The following is an 11360-nucleotide window of genomic DNA, read 5'->3' as shown; positions in this document are numbered from 1 at the left end:
TTGCCTAGAGATGTGATGGAAAGAGCTTACATTATGGCCTTAGAGGAAAAATTGGAAAGGCTGCCTGAAAGGGCTGGGGTATGGTACTGGTAAGTTGCTCTGATATAGAACCAGTGCAGACACAGGCTAAATGGTCCCCTGCATTGTAGTCATTCTAAAAGATTGCCTTTGGTATTGTGCAATTTCATGTAACTAATTCATTCTCCCATAAATCATTTCTACTCTCTCACTTCACAATTTGTAACTCAATAGAAAGTTTCAATAATTATTTTATCTCAGTGCAGTATTTTTTTCACTGTCAGAAGTCAAATGCAGTTCCAAGGGCACTACAACTCAACTGGTACCTTAGTTATGCAATATGCTTTGCATCATAGATCAAAAATGACCTGGTGGTGCCCATCTGCTCTCCAGATCAAGTCAACTCCACTTGGTATTCCTGGGCACTCACCCATTGAAGTACTAACCAGGGATGGGTCTGTTCAGCTCTGAGTTGATACTTTCAGACGACTACCAATAGTTTTGTCATTATTTAAATGTAATATATACAACATTGCATAGCTATTAGATTTCAGAGAACAAAATTCTTATGCATATTGATAATATTAGTTATTTCTTTGTGTATGGTGGATATATTCCAAGAAAATTTTGATTTTTGGTGATTATCAATTTCTCTATAGAAAATAACTTCCTAATTCAGATACTAAGGCAAGGCCATGTTCCAGGTCGATGGTGAGAGTTTTTTTTATTTGTTTGTAGGATATTGGTGTCATTGGAAATTCTACCAGTTATAGCCCTTGAGAAGGTGATGGTCAGCTGCTTTATTGAACTGCTGCAGTCTATTTAGTGAAGGTATTCCCAAAGTGCTGCTGGTAGGATACTCTAATATTTAGATCTAGATTCAAGGAAGGAAAGGTCAGGATAGTGTGAGATTTGGAAGAGAACTTGCATTCCCTTGCTCAAAAAGTTTGGCAAAAGATTTGGAGAACTAATGCAAATAGAGATATTTTTGGCAAGCTTAGGGGCTTTCAATGGATAACATCAGGATGGGGGGGGGGTGGGACAACACTGATATTTTCAAATAGATATTGGAGGAGTAACATAATTGCCACCCACAATAGCAACAATTTGCTTTTAGGATCAATGGGTGCACAACTGAGAGCTACATGGGGGAAAAAATTGACAATGCATATTTGGAGAAAAAAGGTGGTTAGTAACTGGATGGATGGATTGCTTACAGCTTTTCAGAATTCTATAGATTCTAGACTATTTTATGTAGGTTTAAAGGTAGAAGTGTGACTCCCACTCTTTAAATAAGGAGGGAGAGGACAAACATGGATTTGCTAACCTGCTAGAGGATAACATCAGTAGCTGGGAAAATGCTGGAATTTGTAAAGGAGGATAGCATAACAGAGCACTTAGAAAAGAATAATAGGATTCATAGAATCAACATACATTTATAGAAGGGAGATGATGTTTGACTAATCCAATGGAGTTCTCTGAGGAGTTGTGATTAGTAGAATAGATAAGGGCAGTCAACTGGATGTGGAGTATTTAGGTTTTCAGAAGGCTTTCAGTAAGGTTCCACACAGGTGGTTGGTCATCAAGGTGAAAGTCAATGGATTTGGGGATGATATACTGACATGGATTGAGAATTGGTTAACAGACAAAAAGCAAGTGGGAATAAATGTAGATTGGCAAGCTATGACTAGTAGAGTACTGTAGAGATGTGTGCTTGTGGCCCAGCTTTTCACATTCTATATGAATGATCTGGCTGAAGGGACCAAATATCACACTTCCAAGTTTGCTGAATGATATAAACTAGGTGGGATTGTAAGTAGAGAGGAGGGTGTAAAGGAGCGTCAAGGAGATAGTACAGGCTTGGTGAAAGGGGAAGAACATGGTAAATGGAATATAATGTGTAAAAATATTAAGTCATCCACTTTGGGGCACAAAATGAAAAATGCTGACTCATTGGGAAATGTTGATGTTCAATGGGACCTGGTTGTCCTTGTACATAAGTCACTGAAAGCTCACATGTAGGGGATGCAAGTAATTAAGCAGGCAAATTATGAGAAAGAGTAAATATGTTTTACAGAATTGTGAACAGTTTTCATCTTTTTCTCTCAAAATGGATATACTTGTCAAGGAGGGGCTACAATGAAGGTTTCCTGGATTGGTTCTGAGGATGACAGGGTTGCCATATCAGGGAAAATTTATTATAGTAATGGAATTTTATTTGAAAGTGATTTAACTTTGCCTTTAGTGAAGCGTGCCAAATTACTTCTGGATCCTCTGTGGATATGATGGGCTAACACTCAGGAGCCTGTAGCATGCAATACGCATTTGGAGATGAGTGTCTAGAATTTGCTCTGTGAATTTCTGATCCTATTTCTGCCAAATTCAAGCGCACATGCTTGGATCACACAGATTTGGCCACTAAAGCAAAAACAGGTAATCACAACTAACACAGGGTCTGCTTTGACATTATTAAAGGTGACCTGTTTGGTCAGGACTGAGCCTGCGGAATATTTACCCCTTACAACAGGAATATATCACTCATTGGAAAACATTCTTGATTTTCCTTTTGCATGCCTTTTTTTGTAAATAAAGGACTGAATTCAAATAATATTTGAATGTAAAATTTTATACAAGAATGAGAAATACAGAGAGACAGATCTTGCTAGCATTGGCCTGTCGTCAGCAACCACTGTGCGGTTACCCCACACCTGAACTTACTTGGTCTGGTTACCTTGCTGGTTCAAAGCATCCATGACTTCAGCAGTGTGGTCTGGGCAACATCACAACTTGTAATGACGCACAGAAGATACCTTTTCCCTCCCCCACCCCCACCCCCAAAACTCCCTTGACTGCCCACAAAGTCTTGCCACTAGCTTATTCAGCTGGAAAAGCTGTGAAAGTTAAAAATTCTCTCTGAAAATCCTTAATGTTCAAAACATTTCAAATAGTTAAAATGAACTAACCGGTTAAAAATTAAAGGTTATTAAAATGTTTCCTTTCTCTACATCATAGAACTTATTTTAGACTATTCCCAGTTCTGCTGAAAGGTCATTGATGTTCTCTCTCCTCAGATGCTGTCTGACTAATAAGTATTTCTAGCATTTTTTTTATTTCAGATTTCCAGCCTCTGAACTTTTATTTTTGTGATAGCTTGATAACTATTTGTTTTTCCAGTCACTCAACTTACATCTTCCAATTGTGCTCCACAGCAGTTGTATTTTTATTATCTTAGAATTAGAATTTCTAGTGTAGAACTGCACTTAGTCTTGGAAAGTTGGTAACTTTCCAAACTTGCTTGAAATTAGAGGAAATCATAAGATTTTGAATTGGCATCAAACAGAATTTTTTGGTAGAAACATGTGCTGCTTGCATCATGTCAATATAACAGTTGAACTATTATTGCTGACTGAAAGTGAAATTGATTCCAGATACATAACTTGGCAACTTAATTTGGAAGAGAGTTTATCAATAAGGATGTAGTTAAAGTTTGGAAACCTTGTTGTTTTGGTTAAAACAGCAGCACATGCATAGCAGAAAGTATGTGGTCAGCTCTCTGAATATTTAGAAGCACTAAAACTCAAAATTGCCTGGTTTATTGTCTAGATGCATTGAACAGTAGCTACTTAAAAATGGCAGATTTTTTTTTAAGCTTTTGCCAATCACAAGTCTCTTGATGCTTTCCTAGAGTATGGGACTTGTACATTGTAATGTATTGATCCAAAATAAACAGGTTCTTTAGTTTACCCTTGTTTAATCCAATTAGAGTCAAATATATTTTATCAATTTCTAATTCTGAAACATACCAATAGGAAACTAAGTATTTTTGTCAAAATCAATAGTCCAGTGATTATAGTTCTGCAAACATGTTGTTATGGTTATTTGGATTAGGTCAAAAATAGTTCCCATTCCTCTTTATCCTCCTTTCAAATATGTTTATAATTCATTATAACTTCCTTTGCAAGTACCTGTATTTCTTTGTAGACTCTATTGATTCATTTTCTGTGTTGTCAGGCAGCTTGCTGATGTTTGTTGTTACTTTGACACAAATGGAAAAACTGATTGTGATCAATGTCAAGGTCAACAGAATGTGGACTGCACTGGCAAGGCCAACATGTATTGCCATTCCTAATGGCCCTTGAAAAGGTGATTTTTCAATTAATTTCTTGAAATACTGCAGTTCTTCAGGTGAAGGTACTCCTAAGTAATTTTGGGTAGACACGATGGACCTGTCTCTTATGTAATAAGATACCACAGCCACATTGTGCCAATGGTAGACAAATGAATGTTTAGGGTGAAGAATGGATTGCTAGTCACTAGGCTTCTTTATCCTAGATGTCATGCTTTTTGAGTGTTATTGGAACTGCACATCCAGGCAAATAGGCTACATGACCATGCAGTGGTTGGTAGTGCTGCCTCAGAGCTTTAGGCACCCAGAGTTGATCTTGAGCTCCACTGCCCTTCCTATGGAGTTTGCATTTTCTCTCTGTGACCACTATAATGAAAGCCAAGACACCACTTAGACCTTTGTTGGAAACCATGACAGGGCTACTGAAAATGGAATTTTACTCTTTCGATCCAGTAATTATCAGCCAGGGTCTTATACTTTGTTATTATTGGTGGATGTAGAAATGAAGGATGTGAGGAGCAGTAGGACAAATACAAGAATGAGAGAATGAGAAGCAAAAAGAAGAGTGCACAATGATGCAGTTGGTAGACGTGCTGCCTCTTGGCTCTAACAACCAAGTTTGATCATGACCTCTCATGCTATCTGCATGGAGTTTGACTGAAAGGGCTTTCTTCTGGGTGCTCTGATTACTTCCCACATCCCAAAAACATGGGTTGATAGGTTAATTGGCTTTTGTAAATTTCTCCTCGTATGTAGGTGAGTAGTAGAATATTGGAGAGGGTGGTGAGTTGATGGGAATGTGGGGAATGGATTGGCCTGTCAGCATAAAGTTGAAGGCCTGATATGACCTTCTCCTATGCCATAAGGAAATATGGTACATAGGATAATGTCTCATAAAAGAGAGATTCTTTTATTATGGTTTGTAGTGTGTTCATTTTCATATTATTCATACACTTGCAGATTCATAAGTACAACACAAGATTAAATATTAATGATTTGAAATAAATATTTTAATCCTAGAAACTGGATCATGTTGTGTTGCTTTTTAAGCACTGCATAATCCACAATCAATTTTAACCTGCAGTCACTTTCATGTGAAATCATGGTAGTTTTAAAATTGTACTGGGCAATTCTGGTCACGATCCATAGGAATATGCCTAACCTTTACTTGCACTTCAGTGGACACTTAATTACGTCACTGGATGCATAATGCATGTCTCAGCTCAAACCGACATAAATTGAAGCTCGGAGTCCCACAGAACTTTTGTGCAACAATCTCAGTAGAACAAGGATCAAGTCAAGCTGAAGGGATACTTTGCTAATATCAGGGTAGGGAAACCTCTGAAATGACTGCAGATAATTTGAACATTTTGTAAGGTCCACAGAATGTGCTACAACAAAGAGGGAGTGCTTTTCTTCCCCATCTTTGAACTGTTGAGTTACTTATTCAATGGATGCCTCATTGATGACCCTGCTGATATCACTTCATTCACGCAGGCCTTTAGATTAAAATAGTATGGACCTTGAGACAGGAGGCAAAGAAATATCCATTAGTGAGCTTATTTCCTTGGTCTTCAAAGACAATGCATTTTAGCTGGACCTGATTGAAGAGCAGTGTATCTGAAGACTCAGGTTATCAAAGACTACTATCACAGAGATGTGTGAAATTTTGCTGGATAGTCTTCCACCATCTTCTTGTGATTTGGATGGCATTTCTCAACTATTTGGCCACTAGATCATTTTAAGCAGTACGGCAGATGCATGCATTTTTTCTCAATACTCAGATAATGATAGAAGCACTCAGCAGGTCAGGAAACATCTGTGGAAAGAGAAACCGTTGGCGTTTCGGGTCTGGTACCTTTTATCGGAACTGGGAAAGAGAGGGTCCACCCTATCATTAGCATTCCCTTTTGTTCTCTTAACCCTATCCCTTCTCTGCAAGTTTATAACTTCTTAATTCTAAAAACTTAACACTGCTTCTCTCTCCATAGATGTTGCCTGACTTGCTGAGTGTGTCCAGCATTTTTTGTTTTTATTTCAGATTTCCAGCATCTGCAGTTTTGTTTTCCATTTTCTCAATTCATTGATAATTTTAACATAAGAGAGAACACCAAGGCTCTCCACTTGTGAAGAGAGTTAATCTTATTTGATATCACTGAGGAGATCGTGCTTCTTGGGTTCCGCGATTTGCTGGCATTACTGACTTCCCATGAGATCTATTCACGAAGACATGTAGTAATAATCAGTTTTTAGTAGTGAGGGATTTCAAATTCCCTAATATTACTAGGATTGCCTTTGTATGAAAGACTTAGAGGGAATGGAATTTTTAAGGTGCGATCAGGAGATCTTTAAGAGCTAATGAATGGAGCAAGGTCCGGCATATACATGGGAGGCAGGCTCTTGCGGAGTGGCTGTTTTGAGGTCAAAGTGCTATGCTTGTTTAAGTACAGAGGCTTTGATGAGTGAGGCTTTAGTGAGGAGCCTGAGTGGTGACAAGGTGTGGTAAGTCATGGTAAGGTCTTTCCTTTTTCTTTCTTTTAATCTAGTACTAACGTCAGAGGTGGAAATGTCAGTCAGTGGAGTGGTATGCTCCTCCTGTGAAATGTGGGAGATCAGGGAGAAGTCATGTGTCCCTGACAATTACATTTACAGGAAGTGTGTCCATCTGCAGCTCCTCTCTGAACACAAGGATCAACTGAAGTGGCAGTTAGACTCGCTGAGGAGCATACAGGAGCCAGAAAATAACAGATAGGAGTTTTAGGGAGGAGGTTCAGCCAGATACATGGTTGACTGTCAGGAGGGGAAGGCAATTAGTGCAGGAGTTCCCTGCAGCTGTTCCCCTTTCTACCTGGTATACCATTTTGGATACTGTTTGGAGGAGGTGGGGTGAGAGGGAGGCAGCCGCTCAAGGGAAAATAACAGCAGCAGCTATATCAGAAGGTTAACATCTAGGCAAGTGGCAGTGATAGGAACTCTCTAGTTAGGGGTACAGATGGGCATTTCTGTGGCCACAAGTGAGTCTCCAGGAAGGCGTGTTGCCTTCTGAGCGCCAGGATCAAGGATATCTCTCTATGGGTGCAGGACATTCTGAAAAGGGAGATTGAGCAGCCAGAGGCTGTGATCCATGTTGTTACTAATGACATAGGCTGGAGGAGAGAGAGTGTCCTGCAAAGTGAGTAGAGAGAGAGGCAAAAAAATCAGGACCTCTAGGATTGTAATCTCCCTGTGCCACATGCTGGTGAGGATAGGAATAAAAGGATAAGGCAAACGAATGTGTGGCTGAAGGGCTGGTGCAGGCAAAAGAGATTTAGTTACTTGGACCATTGGGATCTCTTCTGGAGCAGAGTGACTTGTACAAGGGGGACAGGTTGCTTCTGCTCTGGAGGACGACCAATATTGTTGCTGGAGGTTTGCTAGTGCTACTTGGAAGGCTTTAAACTAGTCTATCAGGGTTTAGGAGTAGTAGTGTATCAGATGAGAAAGTTGAAGCAAATATAGAGGCTAAAGCAAGCCTACAAGTCCAGTAGGCAAGTTAGGCAAGTAGGACAGGGAGTATGGAAGGCCTGATAGGCTAAGCTGCCTTTACTTTAATAACAGAAGCCTCACTGCTTAGACAGAAGGTCAAAATGTCTAATGCTAGAGGGCATGCATTTCAGGTGAGAGGGGGTAAGTTCAAAGTAGATGTGCAGGGCAAGTTTTTGACACAGATTGTGGTGGGTGCCTGGAATGTGCTGCCAAAGGTGGTGGTGGAGACAGATATGATGGAGACATTTAAGGGGCTCTCAGAAAAGTGCATGAATATGCAGAGAATGGAGGGAAATGGACCATGTGCAGGCAGAAGGGCTTGGGCATCATTACCTTAATTAGTTCAGTACAACATTGTGGGCCAAAGGGCCTGTTCCTGTGCTGTGCTGTACTGTTCTATGTTCTATAATCTGTAGATTTAAAGTTCTAAAACCAGGCTCTGGGCATGTGATTCGCTGCATAGACCATTCTTAACTACATGTTCCATGACTATCACTTATGCTACTCTTCACTAGATGGCGATGAGGGATAAACAAATTTGAGTTGTGAGGGTATAAAAGCATTCATATTGTTGCATTTGTACATGTCCATGGATGTCCAGTTGGCATTTTGTGTGTTGAATAGCTTGAAATAACATGGGGAATCTGGAAGTGTTTAGAGCTGCATGTATACAGTCAAACAAATTTCATTTGTGAACATGTCATTTTGCAAGTAGTGCCCATGGTCTTTTGAATGGTTAGTCCTTAAGGACAACTCCAAAGACCACACTTCACATCTTTACCACCCTCCATATTACAATTAACAATTTGTATTCTGAATATTTTGTGATGTATTTTGAAATTCTTGAAGATAGTTGACTTTAGTCCTGAGCCAATGATACAACGTTGTCTCTCACTACTGCACGCAGCTTTGTGGGAGACATTGGTTTTTACTGAAAGATGAAATGGCCTACGAAACACAGAAAGAAGTTATTCAGCCTATCAGGTCCATGACTGCTCCCAGCAGAGCAATCCTCTCAGTCCCGTTCCCCATCTCCTTATTTTTACTGAATCCCTGCAACTTATTTTCTCTCACATAACTTTAAACTTGCCTTTGATAGTCACCAATTAACCTGCACTGTCTTTGGAATTGGGAGGAAACCAGAATACCTGGCTGAAGTCCATACAGTCATGGAGAGAACATGCAAACTCCACATAGACAGCACCTGAGGTCATGATTGAACTTGGGGCCCTGGAGCTGCGAGGCTGCAGAACGAATTGCTGTGCCACAAAACCATCTTGTAATCAATCTTAGTAAGACTGAAACAAATAAAAGAATATTATAACTTCTAGTCTCCTACATGCCCTGGGACAAGCACCTTTTCCAAAAATAGTTGTATCAGAGTGGATATGTCATGTTGCCATCCATATTTTTCATTCAATGTATCTAACATTCTAAGCATAGAAAAATGCATAACTGTGCTTCTGTCACTTTTACAAGGTGTGCATGTTTTTGAACAAAGTACAGTAAAACTCTAATATTCCAGCACCCTTGGAATTTGGTAATAATGGTTTAGCAGATTTTCAGTACTTTTGGGTGTTAACATAGAACATAAACAGGCCCTTCAGCCCACGATGTTGTGCCGACTTATATAAACCTACTCCACGACCAATATAAACCTTCCCTCCTACATAGCCCATAACCTTCCATTTTTCTTACATCCATGTGTCTATCTAAGAGTTTATTAAATGTCCCTATTGTATCAGTCTCTACCACTGTCCCCACAGTGTATTCCAAGCACCTCCCTTTTACTGAAGCTGGGAATGTGCTCTTTCACCCCTCTTAACACTGCTCCAGCCATTATTTGCAAAGCACCACTCTGTCCACGTTAGAGCAGTAGTATATGTGGGATGCTGCTCGTGTTGAATTGAGTTTGGGGCATGAAGCACTAAATTAGACATTTGTTCCATTATTTGTATTACTTGGATTAAATGTTTAGCCAGTTCTGAAGGCGCATGAAATAATTTTTTTCAAAGCACAATACTATTGTGAAGCAATAATACTTTTATTTTTAATTTGGACTAGAGGTCCCCAGACTATGATCCCTGTTTTTGGGTTCAACACAAGTCAGCATTCACTGTTGTTACTGCTGAAATTGTTAGCAATTTTTGGAGTGTGTAGGTATACTGTTCAAGGCACAAAAAGCTAGAACAGGTACAATGGGCTGAATGGTGTTCTGTATTGTGTTATTTTCTGAATACTCTTATTTTAAACTGAAGTTAATCTATATGTTTCTGTCAAGGATTCTTTTCTCTCCAAATTACAATGTTTTGCATACCTTATTCAGAGCTTGGTGATCTGATGAAATCTATTTATGTACTTTTGTTGTAGTCAGGTACCCTGAAGTTGTTATTCTTTGATGAATAAGATATAAATGAGCTTTTAAGGTATGTTACGCCATTTTTACTGCTTAATAATCCCTTGGCCTTAAAAAAAATTGTGTGGATTGTTATTCGCAGGTAAATAATTCAAAATATAATTGTTTAGAATTTTTAGTTTTGATCTAAACTTTGTGCATTCCGATCTTTATTTTGCACTCTGTAAAATTGCTTAGAATGTTATTTTAAAACAGTGCTGTTTTACTTCCTGGTTGGCTGGCTGAAAATTAATTAATGTAATTGGCCACTTGGCCTACAGAGACACCACTGCAACTGGACAACTGGGATTCCCTAGAAATTACATTGCACAATAACCAACAGATGGAAAGAGAATGTCCACACCACACAGGATCACTAGATCATTGAGAACAACTTCCTTCAAGGACAGCAGTGAGCACTGTCACTTTGCCAATGACTGCAAAATTTAGGCGACTATTTTCATTCACTTTAAAATAATGAACATGTGTTTGTTTTCTTATGTTTAATAGTTACATTAACAACAGTACAATATTTCATTGTAAAAACTGTTAGTAACAGGGAAATTTAGGATTTTGAAGAGTTCCACAAATGTTGAGGTATTTGGAGAAGCTGATAGTATCCAAGGAAGATGGGAGAGCTAAGCCCATTTTTGATTTAGCATTGTAGTAAATTAGGATCTTTGATTTCCAGATTACAACAGTGCAGTATTTGTTGAGCACAGTGAATCTGCAGTATTGCCAACATATTTTTTTTGTTATAATTGTTTGGAGGTGTTAAATGGAATGAAATTTTGCCACTAAAATGCCTGAAATAGTTTAATGAAGATTGTATGTAATAACTTTCAACCTCTGCTCATTAGTGGTTCTCCCCAGTGACTGCACCAGCCTTAAACAGGCTTCTCTAGATGAAGGGGTTGTTGGGAGGATTTCTCAGTTATCAGAGATATCTTGACTTTGTCACGCTTTGATTTTTCTCTTGAGTTGGTTATAGTGCAAATGGCCTTCAAAAGACTATTATAAGGTATGTACTTTAAAAGTCCCAGCCAAGCAAGCTGCCAAGTGTTCAGTGTAATTTGCATAAACTGTAGGCTGATTCTTTTGAGAATCTTGTAAGTGATCTGCTAGTTCCAACTGCTACCATTGATTACATAGAGATGGCAATCTCTGTTGCTGAATAAAGAAAGTAACCCAGTTTTTGCAGATGTAAAGGAGGGCACTGAGGACACGAGCCTAATAAATGGGACCAGGTTACTCTGGTTCCGGGGTTTAGATGTTTAGAGGCAGAGAAGGAATGGC

This window comes from Pristis pectinata, chromosome 13 (assembly GCF_009764475.1).
Source record: "Pristis pectinata isolate sPriPec2 chromosome 13, sPriPec2.1.pri, whole genome shotgun sequence".
Taxonomy (NCBI): Eukaryota; Metazoa; Chordata; class Chondrichthyes; order Rhinopristiformes; family Pristidae; genus Pristis; species Pristis pectinata.
The sequence above is the reverse complement of the archived record's forward strand: the minus strand, read 5'-3'. Positions refer to the sequence as shown.